Below are 20,700 nucleotides of genomic sequence, written 5' to 3' on the forward strand. Positions count from 1 at the left end.
GCAATCCCGAGGCACTTGCAGTCGGGTGCAGATTCCCGCGCCGATACTCGCGGTAAAAATCCTCGCTCCAACTCGCTTCTGTTAAGAAAACGTTACACGCACTCCAGGGGTAAGGGGCAAAAGATTTAATTAGCCCACAAACAAGTGTAACAGACGCGTTTCGGACAGAAGTCTTTCGTCAATATTTACAAATTTTGACCGCCTGACAACATTATATATACGTCATCTGAATGTAACTAACAACGGACCAATGCGATAGTACATGTGAATGTGGCGGCCATTTTGAAAAGGTTAACAATGAAGATTTCACAATACCTTTCATACCACATCAGATATGAAAGCCGCCATTGCCGGTGCGTGTTTGTCAATATTGCCGTGTATCGGCATGTCACCGGCATTTTACAAGTACATCATTAGTTGGCCCGTTAATTAATGCAGTCAATATATGAGCACCTACAAGGTGATTCAGCACATATATGTAACAGCAACAGGCATAAATGTCTACAGATATTTTCTAAATCATAGTCAAAGTACATATATATATATATTGATAGAGACTTTCAGAACCCGGTATGGCAGTCCCACCAAAACACCCCCAGGCACGGACCTCAACGCGCTTAATTCCAGTTCAAAATACGATCAGGAACACAGGGTAGTTGTGAAGCAGTGAAGATTTATTCCATGAAAATCGCCACCAAGTAGCCAGGCATAGTGCCCTCCATGACACGTTTCGCTCGCATCACGCGAGCTTGATCAAACAATGTGGAAGAAAAAAATCATCCATGATTTGATAGTGTTATATCTTTAAAAAGAGTCATTATATGCTGCATGGTAGACATTTTTAACATTTGACTCATGAGGACCTTCACTTAATTATTGGTGAACTACTGGTACTCTAACTGAATAATAATTGGACTCTGGAGACTTCAGCCTAAGCAATTTCTACGATTTGAATAGCAGTATACAATACACAAAAATATGGGATAAAAGCATCCATCAGACAAATACACATACATGAAATATTTTGTTTAATTTACATACAAATATAAAGTGATCAAAATTTGTAATCCAATTACGGCCACCCATTGTCCATACTTTATTCTATTTGATGCCCTTGCACTGATCCCATGAATTAATCTGAGGATACCGACATGATTTTGAGTCTCCAATTTCAAATTCTTTGACATTTACATAACATTTAAAAAATGTCAATGTTCAATTTTGCTTTGTTTTTATGTACACTTTATTAAATGTATGAATAGTTTTCATTTTCTAAGCAGTCCACAGATCTCCTGAGTAGGCTTTGTGGACCCCCAGGAGTACCACGACTACACGTTAAGAATCTCTGCTCAGAAAAGGCCGGAGGATCCTGAAGGAGAACAGCAAGCTAAGCAAAATATTCAGCATCAAGCACACTGCCAAATGAGATGTCTAGAATAAATGAGTGTCTCTTCCAGCAGCAGTCCATGCAGGTAACAGTCGTGGGGCGGTGGGGCCAGGTAAGGGGGGATTATGAGGGACAATGCAGAGGGTAAATTAAATTAATAATTAATTTTCCCTCAGCATCATCCCTCGAAATCCCCCCTTACACGGCCCACCGCCCCACCACTGTTACCTGCGTGCACCGCAACTGGTCTCTTCTGCCCATTCTTCTTCATTTTTTTCTTTTATCCTTGACTGGATGCTTTAAGTTCCGTGGTCTGTCTCAATGACTTTGCTTACCCTTCATGTGATTTCTGTTATTCAGATCAGGCCGGAATAAAATGATGTAACACTTGGGAAGAAATATGCAAACTACGATACCCATTGAGGAGGCGATAATAGTAAAGACCTCCACAGCAACCATGTACTTCCCTTTAGTGTTCTGGTATGCTGGAAGGAACAGTGTCCAGACGGTTAAGAATGTCACCATGCTAAATGTGATGAGCTGCGCCTCATTGAAGCTATCAGGCAGCTTTCTAGCTCGAAACGCAACCAGGAAACTAGCAAGAGCCAAGAGACCCATATATCCCTGAACACCCCAAAAGGCGTGAACGGAGCCTTCATTGCACTCAATCACCACTTTCCCTATCAGGGACTGCATATTCCGTTGTGCATGAGGAGGGTATGAGGCCAACCATATGACACATATCAGAGTCTGTAAAACTGTGCAAGTAAAGACTATAATGGCTGGTACCTTAGGGCCAAACCCACTTCTGAGGGTGGTGTTTGGGTAAGTGGCTCCAAATGCCATCAGCACCAAGACAGTCTTGGCCAATAAGCAAGACACACACATGACAAAAAGGATATTGAAGGTAACCTGCCGGAGCATACACATAATGTCTGTGGGGTGTCCTAGGAAGAGGAATGTGCTGAGAAGGCAGAGTGACAAGGCCACGAGAAGAAGGCAGCTCAGTGTTCGATTGTTCGCTTTGACTATTGGAGTCTCTCGATATTTGAAGAAGACGACTAAGATCAGAATCGGAGCCAAGGCACTAGCTGTAGCCACACCAACCAAGATGTAACCCAAGGGCTCTTTGAAGGAAAGAAACTCAATTGTTTTGGGGATGCAGTGATCATGCTTCTCATTTGACCATTGGTCATCTGGGCACTGGATGCAATCTGGTGAATCTTGAACAAGAGAGAGATATTCATGAGAGGAGAACATAAATACAATCATTGACTTCAAAACAAAACAATAAAGTGACAGTTTGCATGTGTCTTTTCATATGAAATGATTTTTGAAAGGGGTGGCACGACCATGGAAGCCTGTCAGATTACAGCTACAGTCATAAAACATAACATTTGTGAGGGAAAACAAAGGTTTTCCAAGTAGCTTACTCCAACATTGCCCATTTATCCTGAACGTGTACTAGGTGACGTTTCTTCAGAAACAAACACTCAGGGCCTCATTTACAATATTTTGGCATATGGCAGCACCACAATCTTCCTGCTGAACTGCTCTATTCTAAAAGAAAAGGGCAGGCAAGCATTGTATCTATCACATATAGAATCTTTCTGTCTTTTATCATTACACTGGTGCACAAATGGCTGCCATGCACCAACACAGGCACCCTTGCTCCATGGTGCAAGGGTGTCTGTGTTTTAGGGGTGATTGTTTTTGTGCAGGAAGGGATAACCTAGTCAGTGTGGAGTTTTCCTTGCCGCACAGCTCCGTGTCGTAGCTGTCGCCCCCTGACCTATCCAGGTCCTCAGTTTGAGGCCCTCCTCCACCTAGAGGCATTTGCCCGCACGTCATCCCTGGTGGTCCAGTGGGGAGCATATCTGCTCTGCTGCTGGTCTGCCCTCTGTCTCTCTGCTTTCTGTCTTTTCTTCTCTGATTTATTTTTTCCTCCTTTCCTCCTTTCTGCTTTTCTGTCACTCTCTACATATTTCTACTTTTTCACTTTTGCGCCTTTTCCTCGCTGTGTCCCAGCTCAGCCCCAGACATCACAACCGACATCCCCAACGGATGCAAAATCATCCACAAAGACCACGTCAACTGACTGGAAGGAGGCATCACCATCGTACACAAAAACACCCTCACAACCAGCTCTGATGACCACTCACCAGACATGGAACACCTCTACTTCTAGATCCAGACCAACCCGAATGCAACCCTCTGCGGTACCCTTCTCTATAGACCTCTCAGACCCAACCCTCCTTCAGTGATGCCTCAGCTGACTTCATCTCTCATACTTACTGGAGAATGTTGCCACCATTGGACTCAAACAATTGGTCACAACGCTAACCCACTTTGCAGGGCTCATGCTCGACCCCATGTTCTCCACAAGCAACAACATCTCCATCTGCATACCTCCAAGCCACAGTGGATGGACCACCACTGCATCTACTTCTCCTTCATCAAACCTACCGTACACCACCATGCCTACCAATACTCTCAAAGAAGCTAGAACAAGGTCACCGAAGACCAGATCACCACCTCCCTCAGCAAGACCCCACCACAAACATCCACGGATGCCAACACCGAGGCACGTAACCTCTACCACTGGATCTCCAGCTATGCCAACACACAGGCCCCTCTCATGAAACCCTAAGACAAACAACCCTCCATGAAGGGTAGCTGGTAGTCATCAGCTCTCCAAGAGTCCAGGCGCACCTGCAGACAGCTTGAGAAAAGATGGAGAAGCAGCAAGATCACGGCAGACGACACAGCCTTCAAATCCTCTGTCACCGCACACCACCACCTCATTAGAATAACAAGGAAGGCAGCCATTGAGGATTGCATCAATCTCAAAGCACACATTAGCAAATAATTCTTCCCATAGTGAAGGAATTCACCAAACCCAGTACAGAGAAAGCAGACATCCCCATCTCAAGACCTCTGTGAAAACGTCACCACCTTCTTCTAACGCAAAAACAAGGAGATCTTTGACAGTGTCACAACGCAAGGCCCACCTAGCCCAACCACAACCACCGCACCCAATGGATTCATCCACCAGCAGACCATGGCCAACTGGACTTCCACTGACAACACCCTTAGGATCATGAAGAGCATCCACTTCGGAGCCCCCTCGGATCTCTGCCCTCACCACATCTTCAACACTCCCGAACTTTGCAGCACCAACAACTGCTCCATCAAGTTGGCAACTTTCCTAGAAGATTGGAAGCATGCAGATTGAACCCCCTGCTGAAGAAACATTCTGCCAACTCAATGGACCTCAAGAACTACAGACACATCTCTCGACTCCCCTTCCCAGCCAAAGTCAATGAGAAAGCCATCAACGCCCAACACTCTGAGTTTGCTGAATTTAACAACATCCTGGACCTCTCATAATCGGGCTTTAGAAGCAACAACAGCACTGAGACTTCTCTCCTCCTTGCTACAGATGACATCCGAACCCTCCTCGACTGAGGTAAGACTGCAGCCTTTATCTTCCTGGACCTCTCGGCTGCCTTCAACACCATCTCCCACCACCTCCTCAGCACACAAATCAAGGACACTGGCATTTGACACAAAGCCCTTGAGTGGATCTGTTCCTTCCTTACCAGCCAAATGCAGAGAGGTAGACTTCCATGACTTAAATCAGAATCCTCAGAGATCATCTGTGGAGTGCCTCAAGGATCCTCCCTGAGCCCCACCCTCTTCAAAATCTACATATCTCAGCTTGCAGCCATCGTCATAAGCCCTGGACTCAACATTATCTCCTATGCCAATGACACACAGCTGATTATCTCCCTCACAAACGAACCCACAGCCACCAAGAGCAAGCTTCACGACGGTAAGAAGGCAGTTGCCACCTGAATAAAGCACAGCTGCCTCAAGCTTCACTCAGACAAGTCTGAAGTCCTCATCCTGGGCTCCTCCCCCTTTGCCTGAGATGTGTCTTGGTGACTTGCAGCAGTCAAACTCCTCCCACACCCAAGGACCGCACACAAAACCTCAGCATCATCCTGGACTCCTCACTCACAGGGAACCGGCAAATTAATGCTGTCACATCCGCCTACTTCCACAAGCTTTGCCTCCTCCGTAATGATCCCCAAATGGATCCCCATCAAGTCCATGAAAACAGCTGCCCATGCACTCGTAAGCAGCAGACTACACTACAGCAACACACTAAACACTGGCACCACCCAGAAACTCCAAAAGAAACTGCATACCATCCAGAACGCGTCACTGGCTACCTGTCAACAAGAGATTCACCTTCAAGCTTCTCATGCATGCCTACATAGCTCTGTACAACTATGGGCCTGCAAACCTCAATCACCGCCTCTCCTTCTCCACCCCTATCAGACATCTCCTCTCTGCCCAACTGGCGCTGGCCAACATCCCACAGATCCGCAAGACCATGGCTGGAGGAACATCTTTCTTCTACCTTGCTGCAGAGACCTGGAACTTCCTACCTCTGCGCCTCAGGCAATCACCATCACTGCCACAATTCAGAAGGGACTCAAGGCCTGGGTCTTTGACTGAGCTGAATACCCAACCCCTCTCCCACGCCTTGAGACCCTGACCAGTGAGTAGTCTCACTTAATAAGTCCATGACTGATTTATTGATTGATCAATGGAGGTGATTTCCTCTTGTGTGCTGCTGAGCGACTATTAAAGAAATAATATTAGACCACTTACTTTGAATATGGAGTTTCCACAATGTGGTGCTGCGCTCAAAGTCACATTTTTTACTTGCTGGTGCCCCACCAACTTAATCTTCTGCCTATTAGAGAGATATATGTTTCTTGAATTCCGAGGACCAATAATGTCTGCTGCCTGCCCACTCATGGGTGATTCTTTCACTGTTAATATCCATGTTACTATGTGAGTATCAAGGGTCACAATCATTTCTAAACCTCTTTATAAAGCAGTACCCCAAAGAGAGTTTGTTTCACCTACTCATGAAATTGTTCCTCCTTCCGTTATATACTCTTGTAGAACTGCATAGTTTATTGGCCGTTTATAGGCCATCAGTACATAAAGCCTGTCACATGCTTGAAAGGTTGCTGGCCACAGGAGGTGACATGAGCAACATTAATCACAAACTCCTAAGCAATACAGACAAGCCTTTTCATAACAGACTAACAACTTGTGCTCAAAGTTCATTTCGATGATAATTTGCGTCTTAGGTCCCTTCACCTTAAGTCTATACTTTTTATGTATCAGAGCACCTGTTAACATAAGATCTAAGACTGCACTTAAGAATGATCAGCAACAAGACACCTGCCAAATTTTGGTAGAAATCCTGACAGCTCACCGAATGGTTTTCAAAACAGCAGTGCTCTGTAAAATCCATCTTTGGGAAACCTACTTTGATTTTTCATGAAATTTGTCAAGAAATGTGTTTTTTTCCTAACAAATTTTCCCAACCTTGCAGGTCTGTCTTCAGAAAAGAAAAAGCAACAATTGCTGGGTCTAGAACATTGTTACTGTACGGGGGACCAGCAGTCACTCTCTTTTTCACCATGTTGACAGGATTGTTTATAATGAGAAAACAATGCAGATCCAGTGATAATCTCTAATATTGGCAGGCCCTACATGCAGGGCTAGTGGAGGTGATACCTCCATTGTCTTTTTTTTTTGTGAAAAACTTTATTGTGCAAAAAATATCATTACAAGTATGGGCCTACAACCACAGGGGCCGGCTGCTAGACCATGTAAAGCAATTGTATGAACTCACAAAACAGCGACCGATCCCTCAGAGGTCCAGCAGAGTACAGGATACATTTTCGGCAACACAGGATGTAGTCAGGATATAGATGTTTTGAATTTTTTAGGAAAAAGAACAAAGAGAAAAACAAAGAAACAAAACTCAAGGCGAAAAGCGTTATAGACAATGTCGAGCTCCGATGGGGGGGACCTGCAATACCGGATAACGAATCAGGAGGGCAATAGAGATGATCAGGGGGGGAGGCAGTGGGGAAGTCAGACAATCAGGAAAAAAGGAGTAAATCGTTTCAGGAACCTCAGGGTCAGGGGGACAGAGAAATGTCCGGAGTGTCCTCAAAGGGGGTGTACAAATGTTCCCTCAGTAGGCGTTCCATTGACCCCAAATTGTACTTCACGCCCCAGGCTTGCCCCTAGCCAAATATACCGTCTTCTCTCTAAACATGCACCAGTCCATATTCTCCTTCCATACCGACACGGCGGGAGGCCGTTGGGAACCCCACAGCTGCGCAATATCTCTCTTTGCGATCATGTTCCCAAGTGCCGCCCTCCGGGTCTGAGCAACGTTGTAATCATTCGGCTCCCACACATTTAATAAACATCTATGAGCCTCAGGCAGCAGTGCGACCCCGGTGACACACTCCATTACCGCATGCACACGCTGCCAATACACCACCACCTCACGACACTCCCAAAGGATATGAAGAAAGGTGGCACTCATTCCACATCCGCGCTTACACAACCCATCCGAGGAGAAACCCATAGCAATCAAACAAGGACCCATAACATACACACAATGAAGAATTTTGAGCTGGACGAGACGGAGACGGGCAGGAATGGTGACCTCTTTCGGGGAGGATAGTGCGGACTGCCAGTCCTCGTCATCCAACTCCAACCCGTCTCCGGTCCAGGCCTCCCTGAGACGCACATGGAGATCTGCCCGATTGTTAATTAGTTTCTTATAAATCAAGGAGATCGTACTATCGGGCAGATGACCGTCAAGTATACGGTCCTCGAGTGGGGAAGATTCAGGAACAGCAACACCGGCAGTGAAGACAGACAGCAAAGCATGGCGAACCTGTGCATACCTGAAGAATTCCCGTTCACCCAACTCGTACTCACTTTGAAGCATCGCAAAGGTCTTCACCACGCCTTTCACCCAGAGATCACCCACTCTGCTAATGCCAATCATATCCCAGTTCTCAAAACCTTTCGTTGTCCAGAGGCATCCCAATTTCTCAGAAGCATACAAAGGGGTCGCTCGTGTCAATCGATCATTCCATCCCATGGCCGCATTGGCATCTTTCCACACACGCACTGCAATCTTGGTGGGTCCCGTCAGGTTCCTCCCCGCCATCCGACAGTAGAGTGCTCTATTGAAGTTACCGCCGGGCAACTGATATTTATCCATCTCGAAAGCCGGAGTAGGACCGGGTGCATACGTAGCATGGTTGATGGCGGACAACTGGGAGGCCCAATAATACCTCCTGATGTCCAGGAGCGCAATGCCCCCGTCATACCAGGGGAGAGTTGGTTTTGCGAGAGCGATACGTGCGCGACCGTCCCAAACAAGCCTCCTCTGCAAACCTTCCACCTCCCGAAAGTAGGCTGCCGGAATAATGTCAAAAAAGTTCTGAAGAGCGTAGAGAAATTGAGGCAGAGACATCATTTTAAAGAGTGCCACTCGACCGAGTGGCGACAGCGGCAATCTGCGCCACCGAGCAACATCTAACTTCAATCGTCGGAGAGGAGGAAGGAGATTGCGCTCGTAGCGGGCAACTGGGTCTAACAATATATAGACTCCCAAATACTTGAAGCCGGATTGTGAATATTGAATGGGAAACCTACTCGGTAAGGGGGGAAGGCCGCTCGAGATGACATACACACACGATTTGGACCAATTAATGATCAAGCCGAAGTTCTTACCGAAAGAAGTGAGAACGTCGAATAGGACGTTAAGGGATTTACGAGGGGAGGTAAGGTACAGGAGGATATCGTCGGCGTACAACGAGACACGATCTTCAAAATCCGGGGCCCACTGAATGCCCTTTATCGACGGCTCCCATCGGAGCCAGGCTGCAAGCGGTTCTAGAGCGAGAGCGAAGAGCAGGGGGGACAGCAGGCATCCCTGCCTAGTACCTCTCCCGAGAGCAAAGGATTGGGACACTCTACCATTAACGACAACCTGAGCTAGCGGATCCATATACAAAAGTCTAACCCAACTGATAAACTCAGCACCGAAACCGAACTTCGCCAGAGTGGCCAAAAGATACGGCCATTCAATCGTGTCAAAGGCCATCGTGGCGTCCAAGGAAGCCAAGATGGCCGGCTCCGGAAGAGACTCCGCCCTAGAGAGAACGCCGTGTAAGCGCCGCAAATTAAGAGCAGTGTTCCGGTGCGGAATAAAACCGGATTGATCCGGATGGATCAGGTCACAAATTACAGTGAGTAGACGATTAGCGAGGACCTTGGCGAGAATCTTCGGCTCAGCATTCAATAAAGAGATAGGCCTATAAGACGCACAGCGATCACGAGGCTTGCCCTCCTTAGGAATTACAATTATAGTTGCCAGACGCTGGTCACAAGGGAGGGTGCCAAGCTCACGGGATTCCATGAACATAGCGCGGAGATAAGTCGCGACTTTGTCCTGGCGCAGTTTGTACAGTTCGATAGGCAAGCCATTAGGGCCCATAGCCTTGCCAGAACGGAGGGAACGGATCGCGGTCGCAATCTCATCGACCGACAACGGGGCCTCCATGCACTCTCGATCCTCCTCAGACAGGCAGGGCAGCGCGATGCCCCTTAGCAATAAACAAGAGTCATCCTCGTCTCTATCGGACACCGGGGAGTAGACCACACGAAAATAGTCAGCAAAACACTCCACAATCTCGCCAGGGTCAGTCACATTCACACCATCCGAAGTCTGAATCACAGGGACCACACGATTCGCTCTTTCCTTCTTATCAAGCCAGGCGATCAATTTGCCCGGCTTATCCCCAACATCATACAGTCGACCTTGCTGTTTCCCGTACATTGTTTTGGCAGCATCAGTAACAAGGGATTTATAGTCAAACTGCTTCAAACCAAGGGCGTGGAGTCCATCCCGGGTGAAGCCTAAGTCTAGATCAGCCTCCAACTCCAGTATTTCGGCCTCCAGACTCACGACCTCCCTATTTCTAGCCTTCTTGGTCTCAGCTATTAAAGATAGGGCCTGTCCACGAATAACAGTTTTGAAGGCTTCCCACAGGGACACTGAGGACAAAACGGACCCCTCGTTCTCCAGGAAGTAGTGATCCAGGGACTTTATCAGGCTGTTACGGGTCTTGGGATTGCGCAGGTACCAAGGTTTGATAGGGGCGATCCGCCCTGCAGCGTGTATCCCCGTATCAAAACTAAACCACACAGGAGAATGATCTGAAATGCCTCGGGCCAAGTGCCTGATCTCCCTAACGTAGGAAGACTGGACAGCAGGCATAAGGATGTAATCAAGGCTGGAGAGACTCCCATGAGCCCCGGAGTGAAAGGTGTATTGACATTGCATCGGATGCATTAACCTCCAGCAGTCCACCAAACCAAAGGTGTCTAAGAACCCACGAGCCATGACTGGAAAGTAGGAAGATCCCTGGGGGGGTGGCTATCCAAACCGCCTGAAAGCACAGAATTAAAATCCCCACCCATGAGGAGAAGACTATCAGGGAGCTCCAGCATCATCCGGCCAACATCCGAGAAAGTAGAGGTCTGGAGACCCGGGGGAACGTATACAGTAACCAATGAGAGAGTCTTACCCTCCCACCTACCAGTGAGGGCAGCGTAACGCCCTCTGCCGTCAAGGATTACATTATCAATCTCTAGAGGGAGAGAAGACCGGACCAGAATACCAACCCCTCTGGAACCAGTGGTGAACCCAGAGTGAGCAACCAAGCGGTATCCCCACCTATTCATAGCATGACACATATTTCCCACCAAATGCGTCTCCTGCAAGAGTACCACATCAGGAGACAAACGACGCAAATATTGCAGTACAACACCCTGTTTTATACGATCCCCCAATCCATTGACGTTCCAAGATATCAACCGCAACCCACTACCCCCCATCCCCACAAGTGATGCATGAGTCAACCCACAAAGAGCAGGACACCTGAAATAAAGAAAAAAACAATATGCCGCCTTGAGAGAGAAAAACACACACACAAACACCCCATCCCACCCCCCAACCAACACCCATTACAACTCCCCCCTCCCTGCTCCCATACAGTAGACTAAGAAGCCACCCCAACATCCAGTGTGCCTGTCGCCCTAACAGTCCCATTCTACAAAAATACCCCGGAGGAGGAAAGAGGCCCGTCACCACCCGCCAGCCAGATGTGGACAACAATAAAACATACTATACAAAAGAAATAGCACCCAGCTGAGAATGTCCGATATTCGGAGGTCAGGGACCGAAAAGTTACTTTTGTGTAGGCTCACCACCCTTGGCACCGCCAGGGTGCTCTGTCCGATCGCCTCGGCCAGGCAGGGAATCCAACTAGTCACTCACAATGTCCGGTCGATCGAAAAAGAAGGTCCGTTCCTCATACTCCATTCGAAGCCTAGTAGGGAAAAGCATTGCGTACTTTAGTCCAAGGTCCCGAAGATGTCGTTTAACCCCCTGAAAGTCCATCCTTTGTCTCTGGACAAGTTGAGTGAAGTCCGGGAAAAAGTTACCAGAGGAGTTTTCAAATTTTACCGGGCCGTGCACTCTCGATGCCTGCAGGATCGCATCACGGTCTCTGAAGTGGAAAAGTTTGGCGATGATAGGCTTCGGAGGAGCGCCCGGCTTGGGCTTACCACCTGGAACACGATGTGCACGCTCCACTGCAAAAAACTTGCTCGGTCCAGAGGAGGCAAGATGGTTCAGAACAAGATTCTCGACCAGGAGGTCCACTGAGTGAGTCTCGGGATTTTCTGGAACACCTATGACGCGAATGTTGTTGGTCTCGCCCTGTTCTCAAAATCCTCCAGCCGATGGGACATCAAGTCATTGGCCGATTTCAAGTTGCCAAGTTCGGTCTGGAGTTCCGACACATCGGCTGTGAGGCTGGAAGTCTTCAGATCCAATGACTTCACTTTCTAATTGGTCTTGGACAGGTCGGCCCTGATCAGAGTGACATCAATGGCGACCGTGTCAATTTTATGAGTAAGAGCCTCATATTGCTGGCCGATGGTCTCCTTCATGTTGGTGATGGCGCCCATAATGTCTTGCAGGGACAGATCAACAGGAGCGGACGGGTCCTCTTTGGCGTCCCCCGGGGTACGGCTGGAGAGCCCGGGGGATCCCTTGGCCTGAGTGTACCGGTCCATAACATTTGTCTGGACCGGTCCACCACGAAGAGGCGTCTTAGTCTTCTGCTTCTCGGCTTCACCCCTGCCCGCCATGCTGGAAGATGCGCCTCGGAGGGGCCCGCGAGACCTGGTGAAAATGGCCGCCGGCAGGCCGGGCACCAGCAAACCACAAAAGCTGGCTCGTACGGCCAAGACAAAGTCGAGAATTGACCCAAAAGGCTGTGACGGTGAAGCAGAGCTTACATTAAATGGAGGCTGGATTGGTCCCCAACCGAGCGAAACGGTCTCTCAATCAGACCATGCAAGGATCCAGAAACGAAACCGAAAGTTCTGATAGGGCTACCAAGGAGACCCCACTGTCGTTGTTGTTCAACTTCGTCCCGGATCCACAAGTCGCCAAGTCCCCGGCTCGCCTCCAGGTGGGCCCCAAAAGTTCAGAGCGATGTAGTTTGGGTTGCCCAAGTCCGATTTAAATTCTGAAAAGAGTTATGGACTCAGTCAAGGTTCATCTTCAAGAATCCGTCCAAGAATTCAGGATGCCATCAGGATAGATTGCGAAGAGTGGCGAGGGTCCGGGGAGCCCTGTGCTCAAGCGACCATCTTGGATGCGCGCTAAGCTCCTCCGATACCTCCATTGTCCATTCTATTTGATGGCCTGTCAATATTAAATGAGGATACTAGTCTGTATTTGGAGTATATGTATAGCATTGTTTCACGATGCAAAAATGTTGATTTATTAACCTTAATACCCCTACACAAAGGGAGCAGTGAGGATTCATCTAGGGCAATGACAACCAATAGTCCAGTACACCTGGAAAAGTAATTTGTGGGCAGACACAAGAACAATTGTAGCAATGGTGTTAAAACGAACACTACCACCTTCGAATTTGCCCATCTACCTTTTCATTGGGGTGAAAAGGCTTTGTGAGAAACCAGAACCTGTTTGCAATGTCCCCCCCACTTTTTGTCCCCATTTGATTACTAGGTACTGGTTTTCTGACTCTGACTGTGCCCTGGGCTCTGCTTACCAGACCCAGGTCCTGTGCTCTGATTGTATGTTATATGGTAATTAGGTGTAATTACAATGGGTATTGACAGCATAGCTGTAAGTCCCTGGTATATTAAAGAGTATGTAGGTTTAGAGGGACAGAAAACTTAATGCACGTAAGTGTGTTCTACTCTGTTGGCTGCTGTCATTGTAAAGGCAGCACTGCTTTTCAGGCTGCCTTTACATTATATTTGAATGCAAATTCAACATTGGAATTAAAGGTACTTCCAATGTCTCAAACTACCTTATTTCTTACATGTAATGCACCCCTAAGGTCCCCCCGTAGGTGCCCCAGGGGTTGGGTGCCTTGTAACTATAAGCAATATATATCTGCATTATGGAAAACTAGCTCCATAGGCTAACTGAGAATATTTGATTTAAGTATAAATATTGATAGGAGCGAGCTAGAGATGTCATTCAAGGTCTCAAAATGATATTCATGATAAATCCAACAACTTGCCGCTGTCAGAATTCAAATACCTATTACAGAAATGAAGTTATAGATCTTTCATTTCTATAAGCCAACATTCTGCCTTTCAGCTTCCCTCTCCCAATTGGCCAGCTTCCGCCAGGATGAGCCAAGCTGTCTTAATGAGGTGTGAAGTGGCCTGCTAGTGAGGCACAGAATTTCCTGTGGGAGGAGAACTGAAACTGCAGAAGCAGAATGCAGGATAAGGGTGGAGTAGACAAAATGGTCTTCAAAGGGAGAATGACCTTTTGGGACAGCACAGGGTCATCCCCACATCCTGACCCCCAGCCAAACAGGAGCTTCAATAATTATATTAGTGAAGGGGCTAGAAGGGGAGTACTAGATAATTTAGTCACGCCAGTGGATTAGTTTAGCCAGATCTAACCCTCCAGGAGAATATTTCTCCATTTTGGAATTTGGAAGAATAGAGTTTTCTAGGACAAGAATATGCCATACTTTGGAGGAAATGGTCAGATACCTGGGTGGCACCTTGCATCCCAATGGTCAGGAGTACCCACCTGCTTGATTCCCAGCAACACTGAATACATTTGGGAGAGCTTCACAGCAGTTCTGGTCTTTTAAGGATTTGGTCGGTGAATTGTGTAAATTATAATCCCAACATTCAAGGACCATCTCAGAGATTCTAGACACCTGGGTTGGGGTTTTGGACACTTTGAACCCACAAGAGGTACTTAAGGGAGAAGTTCCATAAGTTTGAAGATGTTTGGAACAACTATTTGTAAGTTGACCAGGTGGATTGTAGGAGTCAAACCAGAGCCTCTAAATCCTCTGCTGGTGCTGGGGAACACTTTCCTGCACCAAGAAACAATTCTGGAAGTAGGTGTAAAGAACTCTTGACTTTGTCCCAGTCCAGAACCACCTTACTTTAACCCTTTGAGCTTAATTTGCTTCTTAGCGCTAGTTTTACTTTTAATCTTCATTCCCTTCATTGGGTTTTGTTTATTTTGGTGTCATATTAATGCTTAAAATATTTCCACTATTTATGAATTGGCATTGGATTTTATTGTGTGTTGTGTCTTACTTCTATAATGTATAGGTATTTTAAATGCTTTACACATCTTTCTCCTAAGTTAAGCCTGCCTGCTTATTGGGTTGAGCAAGGTATAATTTATAGAGACCTTGACTGAACCTTGCATTGTGTTTCTTGCCTATTACTAGTGGTGTGTCCCTTCTTATCACTACAAATAATCCACTTTTCAACAGGTTTCCTACATATGATTAGCGGTGGCCTGTAAACTCCACTCCGCTGGCAGAGTACACAGAGTTTTGCCACTCTGAGCTCCACTTTGAGCACAAAGTTCGTCAAAACTCTGCCATGCGCTGTGTGGCGATGTTGAATAGCACATACCCCTACTTTTAAACTGCTTAGCCCCTCGATCACGTCTTAGTAAGATGGGCACCACTGAATCATGAGATTGTGAAGTCTAGCTCTACTGTATACCCCAATATCAACTACTTCCACTGATCTTGGTTTTCTTTTCACCCGCAGGAGATGCCAGAGCTGCTTTTTCCTCTCTCTCGTGAGTACAATGCCAGTCACTCGCAGCACCACTGTTTCCCATATTCATCAAAAATTGCCCCTGGAGTTCAGTATTTGGTCTTCACTAAAGTAAGATAGTGTCTTTCATTTAGAGCTGCTTCCCCGCCCAAGCCTGAGCCTGAGTTCTCCATTGCAGTGAGTGACCCTGCCTACTGCTGCAGTGCCATGCTTGCCCCCTACAGCAGTACCAACTGCCTTTCCCACAGAGTCGCTCAGAAGAGAAATCCCATCTCTCATGCTCCCCCTGCTCTGCAGGTCTGCTCCTTCAAACACCTTTGCTATTGGTCACCTTAGCAGGTGCACACATGGAGCAGAGGTGTCTACTCTGCACAGAAACATCCCCTTTGCTGCGTGCTAGTCACAAACTACAGGTCTGCACCATGGCCCCTTGTAGATATAGATCTAAGCAGTTTGCTGTGAAAGGCCTTGCCTTTGTTTTAAAATTACAACCAAAGATCAAAATAATGAAATATTATTATTATTCCACATTATGGTATGTGCAAAGCAACCTAATAATAATAATAATAATCTTTATTGCGTGATTTAAAAGTAAACCATTGCAAGTACAAAACATTTAAAAGGTTCAAGATTGCATTTAGAATGTTAAATTCATTAGAAGTCAGTATGTATAGATGATAACAAATGAGACTTCCATTTAAAAAGTCATATTCATAATATAAAAAGCCAGCAACAGCAAGTAAAATTTGGCAGCATTATTCCAATGGGGGGGTCGCAAACTCTGGGCAGCTCAGTAAGTTTTTTTGCAGCGTGCTCCATGAATCTTACTAGGGCACAATTTAATTTAGTGTTCCTAGGGTCGAAACAGGCCAAAACTGCTGCTCTACAGCTTCTAATCATGTTTCTATTCCAATGTTGCTTGAGTAGGGCCCGTCTCTCTGTCAATAGTAGAGGGCACAGGCATATGATGTGTATGATGTCTTCTTTGTGGGTCCCACAAAGTCGGCATTGAACTTTTCCATGTTCTATTTTCCATTTTGGCCAATGAGTCAACAGGTTAATAACTCCTAGTCTCAGTTTTAAAAAACTTAGTTTCATCCGAGCACTAAACGATATGGTAAGGTACGGCTGTGGAATTAGCAAGGCATAGGATTGAAGGGTCATCCACCCATGACTTCTTTTGGCAAGGCTGGCTTTGTCTTCCACTATTGATAATTGTTTGGTGCTGATTTTCGCTAGCCTTTTAAATTCCATATGACTGGCGTGCAAGTTCCAGAGGTCATTTAGGCACAGGGTTTTTAAGCCTTTTGACCAGTATTCATGTCCTGCTTGCCATGAGTTGTTATCAATGCTGGCCCACAAATGGTATCCTAAGCTTCCCTCCTTTGATAACCTCAATTTTTAACATCTATCATGTAAATCTGGTCAGACCGCGCTTAGAGACCCCTGTGGTTATAACGCGCCTTACAAATTAAATAAATAAATAAATAAATAAATTTGTGACAGCACACGAGGAAAGACATGGCTCTGGCCAATCGTTGTTTGCAGATGCCAAGTTCCAACCTAATTTGTGCTGGTGATGTATGGTTTGGTAATTTGAACACAGACCTGTAGATCTTAGTAATTATTTTGTCCAGATGGTCACTGTCCAATCCTTTTAAAGCTTCGCTGCCGTAAGTTAAGGTAGGAATGATTTTTGCCTGAGCCACCTGTAGTGTGGGTGCAAGAGTAGGGCCTTGTAGTTTCTTTTGGATTAATCCGATTGCAAAAGCGAGTGCCGTACCCTTCCTTTTTTGCTCTTCTAGTTGGGATTTGTATTTTCCATTGTTGTTAAAAGTGACTCCAAGGTACTTTTGGCAATTTGATTCGACAATGCTTTCATTATTCAAAGCCCAAGACAGTTTCTTAACTTTCCTTGAGTGAACCGCTAAAATTTTCGTCTTCCTGTTGTTGATGCGAAGCTCATTATCGTTTGAATAGTCGGAAGTAGCATCCAGAAGTCTTTGCATTCCGATCTTTGTTTTACTTAACAGTACCACGTCATCAGCATATAATAGATTTGTCAGCGGCAAGCCAGATAGTTTGGGAGCGTGGGAGTTGACCTTATTAAGAGCTTCAGGGAGGTCAGCTAAGAATAGATTAAAAAGTGTCGGGGCCAAGACACAACCCTGTTTGAGGCCTTTTTCTGTCGGAATCGGGCGAGACAGTCTTGAGCCGTCCCCGATCTTAATTCTGACCCATGTGTCCTGGTGTAGGAGTTGTATGGCTCTTAGGAGGGCCTCTGTAATGTTAAATCTGGACAACTTCTGCCAGAGTTTACTTCTGTTGACATTGTCAAAAGCCGCTTGGTAGTCAATAAACCCCATATAAAGTGAACAAGAGCAGAATTTCGCTTGGTCAATTAAGCATGAAAGGGTCATGAGGTTGACTGAGGTACCGGTGTTTATTGTGAAACCTGTTTGATTCAGAGGAATTATGGAGTTTTCATCAGCCCATGCCCTAAGTGAGTTGAGCAGCACTCCCGCAAAATACTTTGCTTTGTTGTCAATGAGTGCGATGAGACGGTAATTCCCTGGGGGTTTTTGGCCCCGCCTTTGAAGATTGGTGCAAGGATGGATCCACGCCAGGAGGGCGGTATGGTGTTGTTTTGCAGACATGTGTTAAAAAGGGGGCTTAGTTTCGCAGCCCAGAAAGTTGCATATTCCTTGAACAGAGCTTGAAGAATTCCACCTGGACCTGGCGCGCCATCCTTACGTCCCTTTTTTATTATTTTTTCAATTTCGACCTTCTGGACTGTCGCAAAATTGACGCAGCTTTGGGTCGAATGACGTTCTTTTGTTGGTGTCATTTTGTGACCTAGCTTCTTTAGGGAGTTTGAAATGTTCACGAGAGGTTCCGGGACAATCTCTGTTTGTGTTAATGTGTCCATGAGAGGGGGATTTGGATGGTTAATGAGCAGTTCCTGGTCATTAAAGTGGGAAAAAAGAAATTCAACCCACTCTATTTCAAGAATGCTCGAAGAAGCAACTTTGGATGTGCGCCCAGATGCACTATTGATTGTGCGCCAAAACCTGGCAGAGTTGTTTGTTTTAATGTCATGCTGCAGTTTGACCCAAAACAGGTTCCATTGGTTTGTGCGTAGTTCACATTTTGCTTTCTTGAGGTGATTGCGGGCCTCTCTCAATTTTATTATTTTACTGGGATCCATTGGATCAGTTTTTAAAGCCCGCCATAAGCGATTCATCGATCTTGTTGAAGATAGTATCTCAGAATTCGAGCGCGGCGTATACTTTTGATCAGTTTGACTTATGTGTTTTGTTGGTTTCGCGAATCTGTCAGTAAGTTCGGTAGCAAATGTTGACCAGTTGGCACATATGTTGTCCGGGCACGTTTGGCGCTCAATTATTTGTTTAGCCTCTGCTGATAAGAGTTGAAGATTCTTAAAGGAGCATTTGATGCGTTTAAGGTTGATTGTAAGGCTCTCAGATGGCAAATCCCTAACCTTTTTGTGTTGTGTAAGGCAAGTCCTCAGAATAATTTCTTGCGGGCAGTGATCACTTTCTGTTCTGTTTCCAAGACAGTATCCTGCTACTTGATGGAGCAATGAAATGCTGACGAAGGTATAGTCAATTAATGAAGTGCCTTTTTTCGATAGATAGGAGAATCGAGGTGGCTTGTCAGCAGGATAACGCCCATTTAAGGCTCTTAGGCCCAGATTTTCAAGGTTACCTTGTAGAGAACTTCCATGTGGATCGTCCTTGTGCCAACCAGGCTTGGCTTGCGGTGGGATCACCCAGATGCTATCATGTGATTTGGGGACCTCATTTTTTTGAAGGACTGACAATAACCACATATTAAACTCACCAGTGAGTAGGATTTCTGAGTTTAGAAAACCTGTTTGCACTCTTACTACTGACGCTGTTACTTCGTCTACAAAGGATTTCCTGGATGCTGTGTTTGGGCGGACGTAGGCATTCATGAAGATTAACCTCCAATTTTGGCCATTGTTCAAAATAAGAGAGATTCCCACACATTGGAGGCGATTTGATGAGCCCGGCAGGTCCCAGGAGGTGACTGCATTTTTTGTTGATATATAGACTGCAAGACCGCCACTCCCTCTTCCTGGACGATTCAGTTTATGTGCTGGAATATGGTGGGTTTTAAAGCCTTCTAGGTGCTGCGGTGCCGTAAGCCATGTCTCTTGTAGTAAGAGTATGTCAAAACCCCGAAAGTAGGAAATGGTAGCGTTGTCCTCGAGTTTGCTCGTGAGGCCATTTATATTCCATGAACAGATTTTTAAAGGAATCTTTTTGTGGCAGTCCACCCTGCTAGGATGTCAACGTAAAAGGCGGGTTGTATTCAGGGCGCCGGCCAGCCATGACCATGAACCCATCTCGTCCTGATTCCTATTTATTGTGCTCCCGTCTTCTTTTGCTTTCCTCATTGGGTGGACAGAAGTGGGAGTTTTGTTGCATGCACCCCTGAGGACGGAGTAAACTGTACCCCTCCCTACACTTCTATGTTCAACACCACAGCTTCCCTGTAGAACGTATGGATAGCCCTCTTCCCTGCCCGGTTGTATCAGTATTCCCCATTGTTTGAAGGTGTCGATTGATCCTAGAATTTTGTTCATTGCCTCTGCGGTTCTCCAGGTGATCTTTGTGGATTCCTTTAATTGGCCTTGACATGGTGCAATAAATTCTACCGATATTATGTCTTGAGTGGTAATTTCATCTGACAAACCTGACGCTTGTATCAGCTTTAAGATGTTACCCCGATTTAGGATATCATGGCTGCCTTTAGACTTATATTCTGGATAGAAGAGGGTAGAGAGGTTGTCCCCACTCCGAACTGTGCTATTTGGCCTGGGCATTGCCTCTGTTTTGTCCATGATTGGCAATTGCGCAATTTTTATCAAAGGACCCGTAAAAGGGATCTCGCTGCGCATAGTATCGGGCCTTTCATTATTTACATGACCAGAGTTCCAGTTTTCACTTGCTGGCAGTGCGCCCTGTTGGTAGTTGACACGATTTGCTGTATCTTCCTGCTTTAAAATGGGGCCTCCAGGCGGCCTTGTCGTGAGACTCGGAGCATGATTCACATCTATTTCATTCTGCTTGATGTGTATATTAGAGGGAGCCGAGTTGGTAGTGTTTTTTTGTTCTTTTGCTTCAATGAGCAAGCATTTTCCCGGAGGGACCGTTGGTGGTTTGTTTACTGTTGGCGAGCTGGAAATGAGGCTC

The sequence above is a fragment of the Lissotriton vulgaris genome, chromosome 12 (genome assembly GCF_964263255.1).
Source record: "Lissotriton vulgaris chromosome 12, aLisVul1.2, whole genome shotgun sequence".
In the NCBI taxonomy this organism is placed as follows: Eukaryota; Metazoa; Chordata; class Amphibia; order Caudata; family Salamandridae; genus Lissotriton; species Lissotriton vulgaris.